Source organism: Macrobrachium nipponense, chromosome 19, assembly GCF_015104395.2.
Source record: "Macrobrachium nipponense isolate FS-2020 chromosome 19, ASM1510439v2, whole genome shotgun sequence".
NCBI lineage: Eukaryota > Metazoa > Arthropoda > Malacostraca > Decapoda > Palaemonidae > Macrobrachium > Macrobrachium nipponense.
Genome location: NC_061088.1, coordinates 1,257,528 through 1,280,680, shown reverse-complemented (window position 1 = coordinate 1,280,680; position 23,153 = coordinate 1,257,528). Strand labels below are relative to the sequence as shown.

Below are 23,153 nucleotides of genomic sequence, written 5' to 3'. Positions count from 1 at the left end.
ATGGGAGAAGTAGTCATATTCAGCCACCGTGACAGGGTTGCCATTTTGAGGAATTTCGTCTATTTGTGTGGCTTTCTAGTGATATCTGGCAACCCTCCGTGGCTTTTCCGACCACATGCCACAGCACTGAAGAAAAAAATTCTTAATTTTGCCTTTTTATGTTTTATTATGAAAATAAAGATATAAAACATATCCTGCTTATTTATACAAATGAATTTTATTGAAATCCTTTATTTTTCTTCGTCAAAAATACTTCATATTAAGCTAGTGACATGTAGTTTTCTAACATCACGGAAAATCATTCTACATCGGAAAATACGCATTCTAATAATTAAATCATAAAGCAAAAAAAATCAGATGAACTGCCTATGGTAACACTGCTGAAAGTCAATGTTGTGAAGAAAAAACGGCATCACTGCACGGTGACCGCGAGACCATCCGAGGTAATTCCTCCTCTTCTTCTGCAGCCCCGGAATTCGAAGGTGGCTCCAGTGTCCTCACGGACAGCTCCCAGGTGAGTCCACGGAGGGATGGCAGGTGTCTGAATGGGTCCTTTGTGCTTCTGGGGAGACAACAGCCACGTGTCGATCGAAGGTCTCTCTCTTTTTAAGCATTTGACCAAATGAGTCATTATTCAAGGGCACTTACGGGGATTCCAGAGAGAGAGAGAGAGAGCCCTCCCTCTCCCAGACCTGCTCCGCCCCTGAGTGAGAGCTTCACCGAGAGGACTCAAAGACAGAAGAACAGAGGGCGGAGGGAGGCAGGTCAATGATACCAGGCCCTTCATTGGTGGAGGGGAGCCACTGAAGGGCGGGGATGAACGGGAGACCTACCCGAGGAGGAGGAGGAATCCAGCGGACAAGATGGCGACTGGACGAGGTTGTGAGAGAGAGATTAAGAAGTCGTATGTATGTATGTAAGTTTATATATATATATAGATATATATATATATATCTATATATATATATCATATATATATATATATATATATATATATATTATAATAACCAAAATTTATATAGGATCGTGCGCGGGAGCCGACGAAATTATCATCAACTAGAAATTCCCCTTCAGTTAACATATATGAAAATGTATTAATTCTCAGGTAGAGCGAATTAGATATCAAAGGACATTTGTAGCTTAATGCGTATATATAAATAGTAATGGGGTGTTAACCACTACACGATACACTTATAAAATTACCTGATTCACTGAACAGGATACGGAATTCGCAATGAGTGAAATCGTACCACAACCATAAACCACAGCTCAGAAAATCAATTCAGGGTGAAAAATAGACACTTGGGAAAAATCACTTAGATTTAATACATAACGGGAAAAATCACTTAGATTTAACACATAACTCTTAAATCACACCCGAACCTCTATAATACAAAGATATGTGAATAAACACTCACGCTTAAATAACCACTATACGAATCCCAAACGCCCAACTAATAAAAGAAACCAAACACATTCAAACACAAAGGGAGTGGAGCCAGAAAGGAGGAGAAAGGCAAAAGAAAGAATATCCTTACCAATACACACTAATATTCCTAGCAACTTCCGTATGTACAACTCCACGTGTGGAGGACAAATCAGGGTGATATCAGATGCTATTCCAATCACAGAGCAGAATCCCAAAAAATATCACAAGGTGGCCGGCAAGTATCAAACTGTCCACTGAAGACGGCAACAGAAGAACATTTGCCGTGAGCTTTAATAAGTATAAATATTTTACCTTGGGACAGAGAGGTCCCCTTGGCTTTATAAACTGAATCAAAGGCGTTAAAGATAAATCCTGAAGCTGCAGACTGGGTGATCCAAAAGGTATGTAGGTGAATATTCTCCAGTCCATGTACATATGCAGAGGCCAAAAATCAGTACCTACGGTCAATCCAAACAGCGCCCAAGAGAAGGTTCAGGAAACAAATGGCTCATATAACCACCGAAGACTTCCATATCCCTTGTGGTCAACAAGAGCCAGGGGGGGGGGGGAAGAAGGCCATACACAGTGAAATCACCATATATGGAATTTGAAAAGAGGATTATGCAAAAACAAACAACAAGCCAAACACCGGAGAGTAGTAAAATAGCAATTACCATTCTTAACTAATTAACAGTTTAAAAATAATCTAATACATTATTCAAATATCATTAACTGGCAACAAGATGAGAATATATATATATATATATATATATATATATATATATATATATATATATATATATATATATATATATATATATATATATATATATATATATATATATATATATATAATATATATATATATGTATATATATATATACATACATATATGCACACAAGTCCTTACTTTAGCCTAAAGCCTTACTTGAGCAAAAACCCTGAATTCAGCCAAAAGCCTTACTTGAGCCTGAAACCTTACTATAGGAAAGAGTCTTACTTTAACAAAAGCTCTTAATTTAGCCAAAAGTCTAGTTTTTGCAAAAAATCTTACTTCCACAAAAATTATATAATATATATATATATATATATATATATACTATATATATATATATATATATGCATTCTGAATAATGCAATATCAAAACTTCCTTAGAATTCACACAAAACTCGGGTCACATGAGGCTTATGAATTTTAACACAATTACAAATATCCCCAAGCATGTAACTGCCCTGTTCGGATAATAATAACTAGAATTTCGTGAATTAAATCAGAATGATAAGAAAATTAATAATATGGACACCTATACAGTCACGATTCCCACCAATTTACTTAAATCGGCCTCACAGATCGAGGAGGTTTGCTTGTCATTAAAACTGATACTCCACACAAGGTGCAGTACCTGCATATCACTATTGGATGCACCTTCCATTCTGCTCCTTGACGACTTAAGGGTCGAGTTTGTACCTTTTAATTATTTTATTTTGCTCTATTCACCTACAATAAATTCCTTATAGGCTTCTGACTGTGGTTTCCTTAAAAGACCATCATTCGGAAAAGCATTTTCATCCAACCAGCCAATGGGCGAATGGTCTTTCGAAACCTTCCAGTCACTAACTAGCCAATGAGAGAAGGCGACAGATAAGAATTTTGTGGGTCTTGGCCTGCTCTGGTCGACGTCTTCTTGGAAACTGGAATTTGGGTGCAGTTTTTCTAAACGGCAGTGTTGTTGGGTAGTCAACCATTCCGAGCAGTCCTTTATCTTTTTATGGGGGAAAATTGAAGACTTGACTTATTTTCTGTGAGTGTGAAGGCACTTTTGGACCTATAAGTATTAAGACAGAGTACGCCACATAAACATCAGGATTTTCCCTTGTGTCGTTATAAAACAAGTGAGGGTGAAGGTTCTTCGTTAAGTTCTTCCGGTGAAGCTGGACACGAAAAAACGAAGGAGGTGGTTGCTGGGGGGGGGGGGAGTGTGGGTGTTATGGGGACGACACAGACAAGAAAGAAACACTTAAGGTAAGTAATGCTGAACACCTTTGGCTAATATCCTGTGGTATTCACCCAATTTAAAGGTTTGGATGGGCGTGGGGCATCATTGTGAGGGCAGAATCCCAGTAATTGTCGAGAATTAGAGTCCTATCTGGGTCCTATTTGGTATCTGCTATATCCTATGGTTTTTGTCTTATCAGAAGGCTTAGTATAAGGCGTTGATCACTGCGAAGGAAAAACCCAGTAATTGTCGAAAATTTAAGCCCTATTTGGGTCCTATTAGAGACTTATTTAGGTCCTTATTAGAATTCTATATGAATCCCTATCAAAGTCCTACAGTAATGACTGTTACTTGTTATTCCCAGGGTGGTTAGGGAGCAGTTAGCGGGCGGAGTTTCGTTGGCAAAAGCGAGCCCTTGGCACAGCTTATGGTTCCACATCGCCGCAGTATTCTGTTAATATCGAACAGTTTTCCGTTATTTCAGTTTACAACAGCAATTGGTGTCTCTACGTAATCATTAAATTAGATTAATTAAGTGCTGACCCAATTTTACCTGTTGTCAATTTAAGCTCGCTATAGGAATAGCAATTCTACAAGGAGGCTTCGTGAGTCTAGGATAGGCCGACCTTCACGATGGATCGCTTTTTTTATAGGTTGTAAAAGTCTCTCTCTCTCTCTCTCTCGTCTCTCTCTCTCTCTCTCTCTCTTCTCGATCGATCGATCGATCGATCGAAATAGCTTATATCCCTCTTACTGTTTTAATAATAACAATAATACCTTTATTCCACATATTAGTTTTGTTTAAAGTTCAACCTCGGCTGATTAAAGTAATATACACATAGATTTATATCTAAATATCCATTAAAAGTATTATACATAATCATTAGATACTCAAATATTAGCATTAAAACACATTATTAGTAGTAAAATAATTTTCCTAAACTGGTCAGAATTACAGTATATACAAAATTAGGATATAAATGTAACATTAAACATTTGGCTCCTAAATCCATGCGGTGTATCTGACAGGTGATTAAGAATGGTAATTGCTAGTTTACTACTCTCCGGTGTTTTGGCTTGTTGTTTTGTTTTTGCTAATCCTCTTTTCAAATTCCATATGGTGATTTCACTGGGTCCCTTGGCCTTCTAATCGCTCCCCCCCCACCCCCCCCCCCCCCCAAACCCCCGGCTCTTGTTGGCCACAAGGGATATGGAAGTCTTCGGTGGTTATATGAGCCATTTGTTTCCTGAACCTTCTCTTGGGCGCTGTTTGGATTGACCGTAGGTACTGATTTTTGGCCTCTGCATATGTACAGTTGGACACAGGTTTCCCTGGTACACCGTCTTGCGAGACTTCGAAAAATTACATGGTAACAGTGTTTACTGAGGGAGAATGGGGGGGGGGGGGGAGAACCCCTTCTCTGCTAACAAGAGTTCCACCAATAAGTTCTGGAGTTCTTTTGTTTTGGTGGGCGGAGTTATTAGGAATGGTTGGAGAAAGACACACACAACACACACACACACACACACGGAGTTAAAAAAATCTGAACAGTTTATATCGTTGTAATGAAGATTGTTGTCTCACTTGTAACATAAGTTTGTTATTAAGGTTCCATTTAACTTTCGGCCAAGACGTTGTCTTACAACCGTGTCATTATTATATATACGGTCATATTCATTACACAATACTTAAAATGGATCAACATTTTAAAGTTATATTGGTATTGCCGAAAATCACGAACATCATAACAGGATATTTTAATAACCTTATCACGTAAGCCAAGTTTGAAGCATGTTTGCAGTGCGTTTCCTCTCTCTCTCTCTCTCTCTCTCTCTCTCTCTATCTCTCTCTCTCTCTCTCTCTCTCTCTCTCTTATATTAGCTAACTTATAAATATATATCTCTCAGCTATACTAGCTAACTAGTGATAAGAAAACCCCTGCGCTCAGTATGCAGTCTTGATATGTCATTAGTGGGTATCAGGAGAGGATCAGTGACCCAATAATATCGAAGATTGCCCTTCCTGACAAAATACCCATAAGCATAACCATAGCAAAGAAATTTCTCATCTCTGATACTGTAATGTTCATAAACTCTTGTCCCCTTGAGTGTTCGCTGATATATTACCCCATTTCATAACTTGAAATTAACGATTGGATCTCTCTACAGTCAGTTTTCATTATAGAATCATTAAAAAATAAAAAAAATTAAAAAAAAACTTTATTCCTGATATCTATCATCAAAATCGAAGGTGTGCGGCAAAAAAATTATCGCCACAATCATTTGCCACACAGGATTAGCAGGTTTGACGTTTCTGACAAGCTCCTAGGCCACCCTTACCTCCCTTCCTCCGCGCAGTTCATACAAATGGAAGACGAGCAGTGCAAACGGCCAGCAAGACCTCTAATAAGGCACTAAGTAGTACAGAACCAATATCGATACCATAAGCTATGAAGGCGCACAAAATTAAAACTTTAAGACGTCACATGACGTAAACAACATGTGTGGGACGACTTCTGCAACACGTCATATGACGTGGTTGACCTTTTAAGGGTTAACTGTTGTTTTTTCTAGAATTATGTATGCACTGATATATTATAGACTATATATTTCGTTGACCTCAGGTGATAGGTGAAGTCATTTGGGCTTTCCTTATAGTGGCTGACATAAAGAGTATCATCTCTGAATTGACAGTTACCTTTTAAAATGTCCCACAGAGCATATGACCCCTATACTCAAAAACGACAACGACGGCCAAAAAATATGCCACATTTTTACTCTTGTTCATATAACTTATACATTGAAAATATCAGTAGGATATAAAGCATTACATTTCAAATAATGGAAACTATTTTAATAGACTCCAAGAAGCTAATAAGCGAAAATAAGTGGCGAAGTATCATATCTGTATCGGCCACACCACAGAGAACAAAGTATACAGGTAAGGCAATTTGCCAATACTTTTACCGACCTCACTGTATGAAAACAGTGCTCAGCGGGTCATTCAGTTCTATAATTCAATGCTGTTAACAAGAAACGGTGATTAGGAAGACATCAAAAACATGTGGGGCCTGAGTAAGTAGGAAAGTTTACTGCAATACTCTCAATATTGTATGGAGGCTTTATGCCATTTTTTTTAACAGATACTTTGAATATTATATCAAGAATATCATGGTTATAATAAAACTTGTTGTTATTAGTTTTATTACATATAATCAAATAACTAGTTGAGAACAAAATGAGAACATTTTAGGTCCTATTACAAAAATATAACATTTATATTATACAATCTAATACCTTGACCATCCACCCTCTCTCTGTCACTTCCCTCAATCTGCCGGGCATCGAATGAACAAGGTTGAACATTTGCTGCGGTCTCCGTCTACAAATTTTCCACTGAGAGGTGATGTGAGCCATGAGTTGCTGTGTTGTTCTCTCATGTTCCATTTTCCATGTGTTCACAATCTGGGCCCACACGTGTTCAATCACATTCATATCTGCTCCTTTGCTCGGCCATTCAAGAAGAAGCAGGTTATCCTGTCTGGCAAACCACTCTTGAACAACGTGAGCAGTGTGAACAGGATGGGCCCTGGTGGAAGGGAAAATTCCTTTCTCGTAACGAAGGCAAGAAGGAGGTTTGCAGAGACAGACGTCAAACATACTTAGCTGCTGTAAATCGTCCCTCGATACGGAACTCATCACCCATACCATGCACACACACCCAGCCCCATACGTTGCAGGTGACATGGCCGGATCGAACCACCTCAACGATGTTACGGGGTTCATATCTGAATGAGAGAAAAAAAATGGGGGTGTATAATATAAATCATATATATATATATTTCTCTGTAACTAAGATTCCTATAAGTACGAGATTTTGCTAGTGTAATGCACCGGTACCGAAATTTATGAGTAGCATGAATCACAAATTATAAAGAATAGACACTTGTCCTGTACGAAGAGGCCAAAGGCTCGATTAGCCAGAAATGGATATGAACACAACATTAAAAAAAAAATACTTCTCCTACCCTCTCCGTCCAACCCCCACTTCCACCCCCCTTCCTCTTCCTTCCCTCACCTCCCCTCCCCCTCCCTCCTCTCTCTCTCTGAATGTTACTTCAGTTTAAGTATATTTTGTACGATTTTTTTTTATTTATCAATCTATCTAATCTAATAATAATAATTTACATTGTTGTTTATATCTAACGATTCACTCGGTTGTTACCTGCCAGCAAGGCTGGCATTACGGTACGGTACGGCACAGTTGATATTTAGCCTATGTGTACGGTACGGAATTACGCAACGACAATTTTACCAAAGTACGGTACGGTATAGTTCAGGTACGGAAAAAATGTGCAAATTCCGTACCGTACTACCTTACCTTAGGCATGGATATATTACTTTTGGTCTCCGTTGAAAACAAGGGAACAATATTAATTATTTATTAATAATAATAACCAGTAATATAGCATCTTTTTGTGTTTTACTATTATTCTTAGCATCAGCAGCATCAGCAGTAGTAGTAGCTATTACTATTTTTATCTTAAGGTCAAATTGGTTTTTTTTTTCTTTAGTGACTATTGACTTGGGTAAGGAGTAAATGAATATAATTATTAGAGTGAGAGATATCTGCATGTATGGTGGAGATATCTCTCACTCTAGTAGAACGATAGATACTGTAATTGATGGTAAAGCTACTGTTATACTTGTGCTTGGTTACCTCCTTCGCAATCTTCATTAGGACTCAGGGCATCAGCCATATGCTTGTATTACGAAGGTGAAGAAGAGATGGCCGCCTAGGAACATAACTGTCGGCATGGTAGCAGAAATCCGTTTGTCACGCAACTTTTCAACTTTTTTTTTTTAGCAAAGAGAGAGCCCCCAATTGCCTACAGATTGGTTTGAATAGGTAACTGGTCACAGTTGCTCTATGTGTTACAAATAAAAATTGAGCATTTTTACCGGACATTCATTAGAGTTAAAGCCTTGATTATACCGAAAAATTATAGCAAAATCTCGTACTGATACCAGTCTTCATTACAGCGTTATTGACCAAAAACGTGACTGCACTGTCTGTGAAACCCACAGTAAGAGAGCTTTACCAATTACAAATAAACATTACCTTTTATATGAAATGTTTTTAATTATACGTTAACTGTAATTGCGGTTGTTTTTTTACTTATACTTAATGGTAATTGTAATTGTAACTGAAAAGTTCAAATAATAAAATACTTTATTTGAAATTGTTATCCTAGAGCAGCCCTCTTACTTTTCGTAAACTCATCTTAACCAAATGCAATAGAGATGTTTTGAGTCGCTACCCAATTTATTTATTATATTATGAAGGGAGAGTCTTAACAAGCCAGCTACCAATTCTAAAAATTGTTTTATTACATTTATTTCCTTTTTTTGTGCAAAAAGTTTTGTGAAAATTTTTTTCCAATATTTAAGTTTTGTATTTCAGTATTATTGAAGTTGTAATTGTAATTCGATAACAGGTCAGGTAATTATGATTCTAATTGTAATAGACATAAAGCAAACGTAATTACCCCTAACCAGCTTATTACTAAGATATGCGACCAATAGCTACTTCATACGAAATGGATGAGCATAAAACAAAAATAATGGGGAACAAAATAAAAAAATAAAAAAATTTTTATGTATACATGGGAGAAAACTGATTAGAAATTCAGCGATTTTTCCACTGCACATCGGCTTTTCTCGGGGCACCTGTGAATTGTTCAATCTTTAATAAATCGACTTTATCTTTCTCGGGATCTATGTGGTTCTGCACCCTTATTTGGCCAGGCAACCAATTCAAATCCTCTCTATCTTGAAACCATTCCTGGACTATTCTGGTCGTATGGATGGGGCAGCCGTCATGAATGAAAATGACAGGACTAGGTGGAAAGGGATAATTCCGCTGGTGAAGTGAAGGGAGGAAGAAATCCTGAAGAATTTTAACGTATTTTTTATTGGTGAAACCCTTCAGTCTAGGTGATATCACATATACCATGTAAGGAAATCCAGGCCCATACGTTTACTGTTACAAGCCACTCCTCGTCACTTCGTAAATGTTTCCTCGGTGGTATCTGAAGGAAAACAATCTAAATTTTTTACAATTTACGCGTTGCTTTCCGTAAAAGGGAAAATAATGATATATCGTTTGGTGAAATGTAATGCTAAGTAACAACCCCTGCATTAAGATAATGTTTATTCATCTATGAGGATTAATACTTGTTCGAAAGCTGATTAGTGGAATTCACGTTAAGAGAGGAACAGCACCACCTTTAGTAAACAGTGTTTCAAACAGACAATTAACAATGACAGTAATGACCTGAGATGTTGCAATGCCAGTAACAGCCAATGAATCAATCAGTCCCAGTAATCGTGTGATTTAATATATCACTTTGTTCGGTGATAACGATATCACTGCTACAGCACCTCTATTACACGCTAACAAGTTTGTCACCCAATCATGGCTAGACTGAGGTGTTGTATAAATTTTGATAGGGCTTCTGTCCTCTGCTAGTAGTATTCATTATAGTCTCCAAATGAACAGCAACATATTGTTCTCCGGGCACAGATCGTCGCTCTACAAGAAAGTGGGCTTTCAATGCGTGTTGTTGCACAGCGTCTTGACGTCTCCCCTACAACAGTAAATAAATGGAAAAGGAGGCACGCATAGACTGGGAAATTGACCGACTTTGGATAGCATTTATTTATTTCATTTATTTATTATTTTTTTAAACTATAAACCTTATAAACCCGTGAAATTATGAAACCTAAATTACAGTTGCCTTGGTCCTGTTGAACTCAAATAGTGATTCTTTCTCTTTACTTCCCAGAATACCAAATAGCGTTCCCATAAGTAAACAGGCTATAATTAATCTTGATTATCTAGGTATCTGCATGTTAATTACGTATTTCAGTTCGAAGACCTCCACCACGAATGACCACCCGTTAGGATAACGACGACATTCGACGAGCAGCATAAGAAGCTCCTTTTGCCAATACTATTACTATTTGTGAACGTCTGGCATTAAATGTTTAGGCTATGACGGTGCGAAGACGTCTGTATGAGGCAGGAATACCTCATAGAATTCCTGCCAAGAAGGAATTTCTCGGCATCGTGCTGATAGGCTTGCCTTCGTTCAACAGTTTGTGGGGGAGGATATGGAATTTTGGTCTCGAGTCGTATGCAGTGACGAAAGGTCTTTTACTAGCAGAAGTCACGGCAGAATACATAACTGAAGACCGAGTAATATAATGTGAGTCTAAAGTCATTAATAACAGTCAGACTATAATAATTATAAGCAAGGGTAATATTATAATCAAAAGATAATTTTGTCAATAACCATGTATTTTCCGCTAATTGAATTATATTGCCACGAGAAGTGTGAAAATAAAAATTCTTCATTAAAAAACCCCCATTAGTTCTACTATGGCCAGCTTTCAGGCATTAAGCAAATACATTATTAATGTTATGGTTAATCACGTAGGCAAACTTATAATACAGAGTACAGCCTGTTTACTGAATTAAAGAATATCATATCATAACGGACTGTTGCAGATCAAAGTTAATGATATTATAAGTATTAATCCTTGCAGATGAATAAACATTCTTAACTTATTGCAAGGGTTGTTACTTAGCATTTTATTTCCCCAAAAGATATAGAATTATATTCCCTATTATGAAAAGCAAAGCATAAATTGTTGAAAATTAGATTTTTTCCCTTCAGATACTACAGAAGAAATTTACGAGGTGACCAGGAATGGGCATGTCACAGTAAACGTGTGGGGCTGGATCTTCTTACATTATATGGCAGACAATCACCCGGAGGCTGAGTGAGGGGTTCACCTGGTGAAAAATCCATTGAAATTCTTCATGATTTCTAACTTCTTTCACTTCAACAGCGGAATTATTCCTCCCCACCTGCTCCTGTCATTTTCATTCACGACCGCTGCCCCATCCATACGGCCAGAATAGTCCAGGAATGGTTTCAAGGTCGAGAGGATCTGCAGTTGCTTGACTGGCCAAGTAAGGATACAGACATGAACCTCACTGAGAATATTTAGGCTAATTTGGTAAAATGTTGGGAGCCTGAGAGGGAGAGGAGACCAGATCAACTTATGAACCTCTGGGAACACAATGGAAACTCTTCCACAACCGACCACAGATCGTCAGAAAACCATGAATCTTCTATGCCCTAACCAGATTGCAAGAGGTGATCTAGAAGGAAGGTGCCTGGATTCTCACTAATATTGAAAATAAATGTAAAAATTGAGTGTGTGTATTTGGATTACCCCATGGCTTCCGTTGAACTTCCATGTCGTATGATGTAAAAAAAAAAAAAAAAAAAAAAATCGTAAACAGGACCTATGCATATCGTTTTAGCTCCAAGGTCATGATTATTATAATTTATTTATTAGAAAGGTGAATTTGATATTTTAAAGGAGTTCAATAACTAAAGGGAATTTCGCTATCCTGATTTTTTCTTAAAAAATTATCTAAAAAGAGAACCCTAGGACAATATCATCAAACTACATTTCTCCAAATAGCTCTTTCCACAATGGACAGGTAAATGACTGAAGGGGCTGTTTAACAATAAAGACGTCTGTCTCTTATCCTCACACGAATGATAATAAGAGCAAAAGGAATTTCTGTCCGTATGACATTAAAACGTGTATCACAATTAATATATTAGAAAATATAAGTCAAGTAGATATGTTTATCCATATCATGTAATAGTTATTGTAATGAACGGCGTGTAGGGAATAACCTCTACAGTATATTCAAGAGGGAATACAAACCCAACCATGAATACATGAAACCTCTGAATATCAACAATTGTTTATCATTGGTACAAACGAATTAAGTTTACCATATGGGAATGGTTTCCATTACATGTAGTGGAATTTTTCTGTCCTAGTAGTTTTCATTTTGATTCCTTAGTAAACGTCTAGTCTCTCTCTCTCTCTATCTCTCTCATATCTCTCCGCTCTCTCTCTCTCTCTCTCTCTCTCTCTCTCTCTCTCTCTCTCCTTTTCATTCTATATGTATTTACAAGAGAGAGTGAGTTTAACCCAATCCTTCTTCTTGCAAATGTTGTTGTATTCAGAAAATCGACAGTACAATATTATATATTAGGATAAACCACTAAAACACGCAAGCATTAAAGATAAACAAGAAAATATTTCAAGTGGAGCTTTTCGTTAGCCATACACTCTATCCAGGCCCACCTTACCCCTACCCCTACCCCTATTACCCCACCCATTTTCAGTTGTAGTCCAAAAGCCCAGGCCTGAGGACATCGTACAGCAAAAGCAAGAAGCTTGTCAGTTTGAATTACATTTTAGAATTCCAAAACCTGTAAGACGGCTTAACAACAAGAACTCTATCCCCGACACCACTCCCCCCGCCCCCCGAAAAAATATATATGCATATATTGGTTTAGTCAAGATTAAAGGGTGCATACTTAGTCGCAGTGGCAGTTTCTAGATGACATGTCACTTTAAAGTAGCTAATAGGAGGGGAGAGGAGAGGAGAGAGGAGCTAAGGTGTCGGACGCTTAAAACACGTTCACTGAGTTTTTTGGGTATGTTCAATGAAGTGTTGCTGCGCTTCTCTTTATAGCTTCCTATTATATTTATTGGGTAGAAAGCACTGCAAAACCCGATACTATAAACTTGGCTTACTGACAAGGTTTAAAATATCCTGTTATGATGTTCGTGATTCTCTCCAATACCAATATAAACTAGATTTTTTATCAATTTTAAGTACTGCGTAATGAATATGACCGAAATATAATAACAGACACGGTGGTAAGAGAACGACTTAGACGAAAGTTAAATGGAATCTTAATAAACAAACTTATATCAAAAGTGAGACAGTAATCTTGGTTACAGCGCTATACCCTGCCCAGATTTCTTTTTTTTTTTTTTATTCCGTGTGTGTGTGTGTGTGTGTTTCTCCAACCATGCCTAATGACTCCTCCTACTGAAATAATTCCAGAGCTTATTGGTGGAACTCTTGCTAAGAGAGGAAGAGTCCTCCCCCCATCCCCCTCAGTAACCACTGTTACCATATAATTTTTTGAAGTCCCTCAAGAAGGTGTACCAGGGAAACCTGTGTCCAACTGTACGTACATGAGCTTATAATACCAATGGAGTCAATTTGGGGTCAGGGGTGGACACGCCACCCAGAATAGTGGAGTCTATATGGGGTCAGGGTGGCCACGCCCCTTTTGGGGGTTTGGGGGGTTGCCCCGCCCCATTTTAGGCCTCACGTACGTACATGAGCTTATCAGGAGGGGGAGGGGGTAGCCACGCCCCTTGGGGGGGGCTAGAAAAGTGGAGTCTATATGGGGTTTTTCCTCTACTTTCAGCTATAATGATGATATCTTAACCTACAGTGTTCATTTTGCAAACAAGAATTTCCTAGGCTATTGTATTTAATTGACTGCATTTGCTATCCTAATTTACTCATTGAATAACAAACAATAAAAAGTACTGATAATAATAAAAGTCTTGGCCAAATGGTTTGTAAAAACCGACTGTCGACAACGCTTACTCCAGAGTTCAATTAATTTCAAAATACGTTCGTAGTAATAGACCACGTAACAAATGGAGCTTTACTGAGGAACATTCTTAATTCTCTGCTGTAGTATCTATCAATGGCTCTATATAAATGAAGAGATACTGCGCCTTTTTTCTGTTTTGTACGGTAACTTAAATGGTTCGACCCTGGCGAACTGTGAGCTGTACCTAATCGTCTTCATGGATGTAGTACTGAAACAACTTGGATCATCGAAATAGCTGCGGTAGAACTTGAAGCAATACATCATCTGTAACGAAAATTTTCTCTATTAGATACTTATTACGGGAAACAGGAGGCTCAATACGAGTAATATTCAATTATGAACATATACGTCTCCCATTAATAGAGCAACGGGACCTCATAATTCCTTTGAAGTTGCTATGAGGCGATGATAATCTCTCTCTGTGGTTTGTTATAATTAAAGAACTGAGCTGTTCTTAAGAATATCCTCAATACCCGCTCTTAAATGTTTCTTGTTCCCGTCCTGTGGTATTGAATACAATTTAAATTGACTACATGATCTGGATTCTGGACAAACTGACAAATTCCTTCATAGTTTCTCAAATCATTCTTAACCTCCCAAGTGTCGAGATGTGACAGGGTTTATTTCATCTAAATTTCACAGAACAGGACTGTCCAAGGAATGTATACAAACACGAGGCCACAAACAGAAAATGGAAGGTATTACTCTCTTTTAATCCTCACCAGTTTCTCCAAAAACGCATAGCCTACTATACCAACGAGTTGTTCCAGTCAAAACTTATTCCCAGCCTATTCCAAAGGATTTCTCAATGTACTGCATTCACCAACTTCAATCAAGTTGACCTGAGTAAGAGATCAGTCACTTTTGAAGACCTTTCCATATAGAAAATGATTATTCGTGAAGTCACATGCAAATCAGTCTGACAGTGATTTTGTTATCTGTACTTCGAAGGAGGCGGCGAAGACCTTGGAATTAGGCCTATGTCGATTTACTAAAGTTTTATTCTCTGACCAAACTAACAACCAGGTTATGACAACAAATACCCTCCTTCTTTCTGCCAGACATAAGGCTTATTTTCTGAAGAATAATAATAATAATAATAATAATAATAATAATAATAATAATAATAATAATAATAATAATAATAATAATAATAATAATAATAATAATAATAATAATAATAATAATGTGTGGCGCCGTGGCAGAGTGGGTTAGGTCGTCAATCGACAGGTTAAGCAACATTGGGCTGGTCAGTAGTTGGATGGGTGACCGCTCTCCTCGGCGTTGGATTCCTTGGGTAAATGATCTTTACCATAATTTCCTCAGTCTACTCAGCTGTAAATGAGTACTTATCCCTGATGGGGTAGGGTCCCCAGCTATGGGTTAAATAGCAAAAAACTCAGCAATGATGGAAGGAAATGAAGGCAATAAAACGGACAAGCGACGTAAATGGAACCTCTGGCAACAGAGGAGCTTCGTTGGGCAGCCAGGTATTCAACCCAATTGAAGGGGAAGACGGCCAGGTACTTGGAGGTCGTCATCCAGCAACTGACCACCACAACGACAGTAACCAACAGCCTGAGATTGGAGCTACAGAAGCAAACCAAAGGAATGAAATGGAAATGTAGACTCAAATAAGGAAATATGGAGATGCTACATCTGAAGCAACCGATGGAGAGAGGATATAGGGAGAAGGTTTGGTCAAATCTGGAATGAGAGGAATAACACCCCCCAAACAGAACAGAGGCTGGCAGACCAAATAAGAAACAAAGATAAAGAATTGCTCTCCCCAACAGAAAGAGGAGAACTGGAAAGGGAAATGTCACAAGAAAACGAATTACACGAAGACGAACTGAGAGACGATGCCACAGAAGACGACAGGGATGATGAGGTATCAAACAACGACACACGAAGAAACACCGAAGAAGTAACAGAGAGGACAGAATGGGTAGAAAAGATTAGACAATGGATGGAACCAGATACAGAGAGAACAAAGATCCCCTTCATGAAAGCCTACAACGCCAAGAAATTAAGGGAGAAAACAAGTGAGGTCAATGAAATAATGGGCATAATACACACCACCAGTATCACAGAAACAAATAAACTTGGCATATGCAGGAGCAAGATTAGTAGCAGAACTGATGGGGATACGAAACACCAACCACCACCCAGCAACAACCCAACCCAACATAAAAACCCAAACACCAACCTCCTTGGAAAAGGCGCCTGGAAAAGTAAATCATGGTGAGGAGATCTGACTTGAGTAAACTGAAAGAGATGGCAGAAAAAATGCTAAGAAGCAAGAAAATAAGGGAGGAACTCAACGAGAAATACAAAGTACTAGAGAGGGGAATAAACAACACAATAGAAGATGTAAAACAGAGGCTTAAGGCCAAAGCACATAAGATCCAACGGTACATGAACAGGAATAAGGGATACCAACAGAACAAACTATTCGGAACTAACCAGAAAAGACTATACAGCCAACTAAGAGGGGAACACAACCACCCAGAAATTCCTGAAGCCGAACCAAGTAAGAGACTGGGAAAACATATGGAGCAATCCGGTGTTAAGGAAGAAGAAACAGGGAGAATAAAACAAAGAATCACAGAGATCACGACAGACACAGTCAGACACCAACTAAAGAAAATGCCAAACTGGAAAGCCCCAGGTCCCGATGAAGTCCATGGATACTGGATCAAAAACTTCAAGGCCGTACACCCACGAATAGCATAACAACTCCAGCATTGTATCTCAAATCACCATACACCCAAATGGATGACCACAGGAAGGACATCCTTAGTACAAAAAGACAAGAGTAAGGGAAATATAGCCAGTAACTACAGGCTTATCACCTGCCTACCAATAATGTGGAAGTTACTAACAGGTATCATCAGTGAAAGGCTATACAACTACCTAGAGGAGACAAACACCATCCCCCACCAACAGAAAGGCTGCAGAAGGAAGTGTAGGGGCACAAAAGACCAGCTCCTGACAGACAAAATGGTAATGAAGAGCAGTAGGAGAAGGAAAACCAACCTAAGCATGGCATGGATAGACTATAAGAAAGCCTTCGACATGATACCACACACATGGCTAATAGAATGCCTGAAAATATATGGGGCAGAGGAAAACACCATCAGCTTCCTCAAAAATACAATGCGCAACTGGAATATAATACTTACAAGCTCTGGAATAAGACTAGCAGAGGTTAATATCAGGAGAGGATCTTCCAGGGCGACTCACTGTCCCCACTACTCTTCGTAGTAGCCATGATTCCCATGACAAAAGTACTACAGAAGATAGATGCCGGGTACCAACTCAAGACAAGAGGCAACAGAATCAACCATCTGATGTTCATGGACGACATCAAGCTGTATGGTAAGAGCATCAAGGAAAGAGATACCCTAATCAAGACTGTAAGGATTGTATCTGGGGACATCAGGATGGAGTTTGGAACAGAAAAATACGACTTAGTCAACATACAAAAGGGCAAAGTAACAAGAACTGAAGGGACTAGATACAAATACCTGGGAATAATGGAAGGAGGGGATATAAAACACCAAGAGATGAAGGACACGATCAGGAAAGAATATATGCAGAGACTCAAGGCGATACTCAAGTCAAAACTCAACGCCGCAAATATGATAAAAGCCATAAACACATGGGCAGTGCCAGTAATCAGATACAGCACAGGAATTGTGGAATGGACAAAGGCAGAACTCCGCAGCATAGATCAGGAAACATATGACAATACACAAAGCACTACACCCAAGAGCAAATACAGACAGACTATACATAACACGAAAGGAAGGAGGGAGAGGACTACTGAGCATAGAGGACTGCGTCAACATCGAGAACAGAGCACTGGGGCAATATCTGAAAACCAGTGAAGACGAGTGGCTAAAGAGTGCATGGGAAGAAGGACTATTAAAAGTAGACGAAGACCCAGAAATATACAGACACAGGAGAATGACAGACAGAACAGAGGACTGGCACAACAAACCAATGCACGGACAATACATGAGACAGACTAAAGAACTAGCCAGCAATGACCCGTGGCAATGGCTACAGAGGGGAGAGCTAAAGAAGGAAACTGAAGGAATGATAACAGTGGCACAAGATCAGGCCCTAAGAACCAAATATGTTCAAAGAACGATAGACGGAAATAACATCTCTCCCATATGTAGGAAGTGCAATACGAAAAATGAAACCATAAACCACATAGCAAGCGAATGTCCGGCACTTGCACAGAACTAGTACAAAAAGAGGCATGATTCAGTGGCAAAAGCCCTCCACTGGAGCCTGTGTAAGAAGCATCAGCTACCTTGCAGTAATAAGTGGTACGAACACCAACCTGAAGGAGTGATAGAAAACGATCACGCAAAGATCCTCTGGGACTATGGTATCAGAACAGATAGGGTGATACGTGCAAATAGACCAGACATGACGTTGATTGACAAAATCAAGAGGAAAGTATCACTCATTGATGTCACAATACCATGGGACACCAGAGTTGAAGAGAAAGAGAGAGAAAAAATGGATAAGTATCAAGATCTGAAAATAGAAATAAGAAGGATATGGGATATGCCAGTGGAAATCGTACCCATAATCATAGGAGCACTAGGCACGATCCCAAGATCCCTGAAAAGGAATCTAGAAAAACTAGAGGCTGAAGTAGCTCCAGGACTCATGCAGAAGAGTGTGATCCTAGAAACGGCGCACATAGTAAGAAAAGTGATGTACTCCTAAGGAGGCAGGATGCAACCCGGAACCCCACACTATAAATACCACCCAGTCGAGGTTGGACTGTGATAGAGCAAACAAAAAAATAAATAAATAAATAATAATAATAATAATAATAATAATAATAATAATAATAATAATAATAATAACACTGAGATGCTGTCATAACAACGACATACTGGGAGCCTCTGGTCACTATATAGCTTTGGTCTATCAAGCAACGAATGGCAGAGTAAAAACCATACTAATTACCGCTAGAAACCAGTTGACATCCTACCTAGTTCATGTTGCATAAACAGGCATTGTGGACAAATGAGAAGCACAGGATGGATAACTACATAAAATATATTTAGCACGGCAAATCCACTATGGGTTTCACAGACAGTGCAAGCACGTTTTTTGGCAATAATTCTGTAATGAACACTCTTATCAATACGAGTGTATTACACCCAGTGCCGTAATTTATAAGATTACCACGAATCACTAATTGTAAAGAATAAAGACACCTGTCCTTGTACTACAAAGAGGCAAAAACTCGATTAGCCAGAAATGGATTCGAACACAACATTAAAGAGCTCCGCCTACCCTCTCCCCCCACCTTCCTCCGTCTTCCTTCCCTCACCTTCCCTTCTCTCACTCTCTCTCTCTGAAAGTTGCTTCAGTTTAAACTTTTGTATTTTTTTCTATCTATATATCTAACGAAGTCGGTTGTTAGCTGCCAGTTGACTGATTTATTTATGCATCGATCAGCTCATTTCTCTCTCTCTCTCTCTTGTGGTTAGTTACCTTCTTCGTAATCCACATTTGGGCTCAGGGTATCAGCAATATAGTACTTGTAATACGAAGGTGAAGAAGAGTGGACACCACTGAACCTAACTGTCGGCATGGTTGCAGAAATGCGTTTGTCACGCAACTTTTAAAACTTTTTTAGCCATAAGAAAGCCGCTAATTGCCTTCAGATTGGTTTGAATAGGTAACTGGTTATAGTTACTCTGTGTTACAAATAAAAATTGAGTATTTCTACCGGACATTCATTAGAGTTAAAGCCTTGATTATACCGACGCACATATTTTTACGTCATGAATGTTTATTTTGGGTATAGATAGAATAAAATACAAGATAAAGTTAAACTGAAGCAAATTTCACAGAGAGAGAGAGAGAGAGAGAGAAGACGGAGGGGGGTGGCGGTGGAGGTGGGGGGAGAGGGCAGGCGGAGCTCTTTACTGTTGTGTTCGTATCCATTTCTGGAAAATCGAGTATTTGCCTCTTAGTACAGGGACAAGTGTCTTTATTCTTTACGATTAGGGATTCATGATACTCTTATAAATTACGGCACTGGGTGTAATACACTATAGCAAAATCTCGTACTGATATGAGTGTTCATTACAGAGTTATTGCCAAAAAACGTGCTTGAAATCTGGGTTTAACAAGAAGGTTCCTGACCCTGTCATTGTATATTTAAGATTCTGGTAAAAAAAAAAATTCAGACAATTCCTGTGTAAATCTGTTGACCTATTCCTACATACATATTCATGCATTGACACTAAGCATGCATAAGGCCTACAGTAACCGTAGTGTTTACGGGAAAAATGGTTTTTTGACCGAATGCAAAATATTTTTGCAAACTCATCTCCAACCTTGAGCGACCGACAGGATATTTTTTACCTTCTAACTAAACGAAATAGTGTGCCGTTTCACCAACGGAGATTAAAAATATGCTATATTTTATCAGAAATTATTTTTCTGCACTGTTTAACACGTTCGATATTTATTTTTTGCGTTTTCATTCTCATAAATAAATCATCAATATCCTATCCTAAAATTCCTGCATCTTTAACTCGACGCGAAATACCTTTGTCAGACCTTTTTTAGGCTCCTCCCTAGGGCTGTCCTAACCACAACACACCCTCCCCCCACCCCACGAGAACAGCAGCAACAACTGCAACAACAACAACAGTTTAACGGCTTACTCCCCGAGTAGGAGAACATGATAAACTTACCGAGTTCAGTTGTCGACTCCTGTCATGAATGTTGAATAGCATTTAACCTCGACGTCAGCTGACGTACTTAGGTTCCAAGTGGTTCCTCCTCCTCCCCCTCCTCCTCCTCCTCCTCAGTCGTTGTTGTTGTTCCTCCTCCTCCTCCTCCTCCTTCTCAGCCGTTTTGGTACAAACTGAAGTCGTTTCAGAACATCCATAAAGCCAACTTGACACAAAACCGGTTCGTCTCCTTAAAAGCAATTTAAACGATAAAAACTGATTTCTTCAAACAATTACGAGTTTCTTAATAGGAAATGTCATCTTTGCATCATATAGATAGGCACTTGTTTTGAAATTCTCTTAATTACTCAATCACAGATTTGAATGACTTGACATTTCGTCATAATTCCTATAAAACAAAAACTACCTCAGATATACAGCGTTGATTTCGAAATTATTAATCTCAAAAGGATGTCATCGATTTACTTAAAAATTTCTCGATTTACTTACCGATTATCGATACTATTGACTACAAAACAAGATACTATATCAACTCTTTTTAGCTTTGCAAATGGTTCCTAGAGGCGGACTGACGACAATGCTTCTTCCGGAGACGAATTTCTCACGACCGCTGATTCTTTCAAGACGATGAATTGGCAATAATAGAGCGCGTATCAGGTTTCACTTTGTTGTGGGACATTCTCTCTCTCTCTCTCTCTCTCTCTCTCTCTCTCTCTCTCTCTCTCTCTCTCTCTCTCTCTCTCTTTGTGTTAAGGGACTGGCTTTACCGATTTATTAAATTTTCTATTTGGATTTGGCGTCAGTCATCGATTCTGTCATGTTCAGTAATCGAATGACTTGAATTATCTATCTAATAATAATAATAATAATAATAATAATAATAATAATAATAATAATAATAATCATACTATAATGGGCGTAATGTCTGTCTTTCTGTCTGTCTGTCTGCTGTCTGTCATTCAATCACAGCCAAACGGCTGGTCAGATAGGCATGAAACTTGGCAGGGTTTGTAATGGGGTTTCATCCAACCTACCCCCCTTCTTTGTAGGGGGTGGGGGTGAGAAGGGATTCCCTGAAACGGAGCTGTTCCTGGCCGTGAAACGAGGCTGGTTATTCCCGTAAACTTAGTTACTATACGATTTTTCATACATAATTTCTGTACAATTTCCCCGGAGAAAGTCGCGAATAAATATTTCAGCTCGGACACAATAAAAGATGAAAATTATCATCTATATCCGCAAGATTTTTTGAATAACTTAAATCTATCGGGACTGCCAGTGCACAAAATAACGTTGAAGTACTGCCCGGTAATGTTGCTTCGGAATTTCGATCCTGCCAATGGACATAATAAAAAGGAAACTGACAAGTTCCTACTTTCTACTCTTTTTTGGAAGACACAGGATCATAAGAGCATTTATCAGTAGCCATAACGCACTGACAAACAAGTTGCGTCTTTTCAGTAACATAATGAAAAGACAGATACTTTATTATTCGTATCACCGTTCAAAGTAATTGACAAAGAAACGAACCAATCAAGATCCCTGTTCCATTAAATGAAAGTCACCGACAAGAGAGAGAGAGAGAGAGAGAGAGAGAGAGAGAGAGAGAGAGAGCCATTTAACGGCATTAATGCACTACTATTTTATAATTTTATCTTGCTACCGAAAAATGAGAGAAAGAAAGAGAGAGGAGATAATTTGTGATTTGAGAACTAAGTAATCCGATAATCCCATCACCGTCTTCGTTACTTGACTTACATTGAGAGAGAGAGAGAGAGAGAGAGAGAGAGAGAGAGAGAGAGAGAGAGAGAGAGAGAGAGAGAATCATTAAAAGAGGGTAAACAATAATGAATACGAACTTTACGTTCATTGATCGTCCCTTCACTTACTTTGAGAGAGAGAGGAGAGAGAGAGAGAGACTGAGGAGTGAGAGGAGAGGGAGAGATGAGAGAGAGAGAGAGAGAGACTATCATTAAAAGAGGGGAAACAGCTATGAATAAGAATTTCTCTGCGTTCAGTGATCGTCCCTTGAATTACATTACGAGAGAGAGAGAGACTATTCGTGTAATCGCCCTTATTTTTAATATTGCTGAACAAATCGTACATATAAATTTTTCACTTCTGCGCCCATATTTTATCACCCATCGTTGATGGGTAAGTTTGCTAGTAATAATAATAATGACTTGTCTCAACTGTCTTCGTGGATGTACTGCAACGACATGACTTGATTCGAAATGGCCCTGAAGTGAAGCTAGTCTGTAAAAAAATTATTAGATAAATAAAAATCTACATTAATTACATATAATGAAAAAAAATGTTTGATGCAAATAATTATAGATGGGCATGAAACTAAAAGCGAATTGTATCAGTTAATTCCTCAGGTTATATATGTAATCTT

General features: G+C 38.6%; 1 long non-coding RNA gene across 1 annotated transcript; it reads right to left on the bottom strand.

The window, feature by feature from the left end:
• Positions 1–7,097: 7,097 nt before the first annotated feature.
• On the bottom strand, positions 7,098–21,224 carry LOC135212282 (uncharacterized). The gene is made up of 3 exons (XR_010313845.1): positions 20,756–21,224; positions 14,194–14,273; positions 7,098–7,214 (listed from the first exon to the last, which is right to left on the bottom strand). It is a non-coding gene; the product is annotated as an uncharacterized LOC135212282 (long non-coding RNA).
• Positions 21,225–23,153: the final 1,929 nt, after the last annotated feature.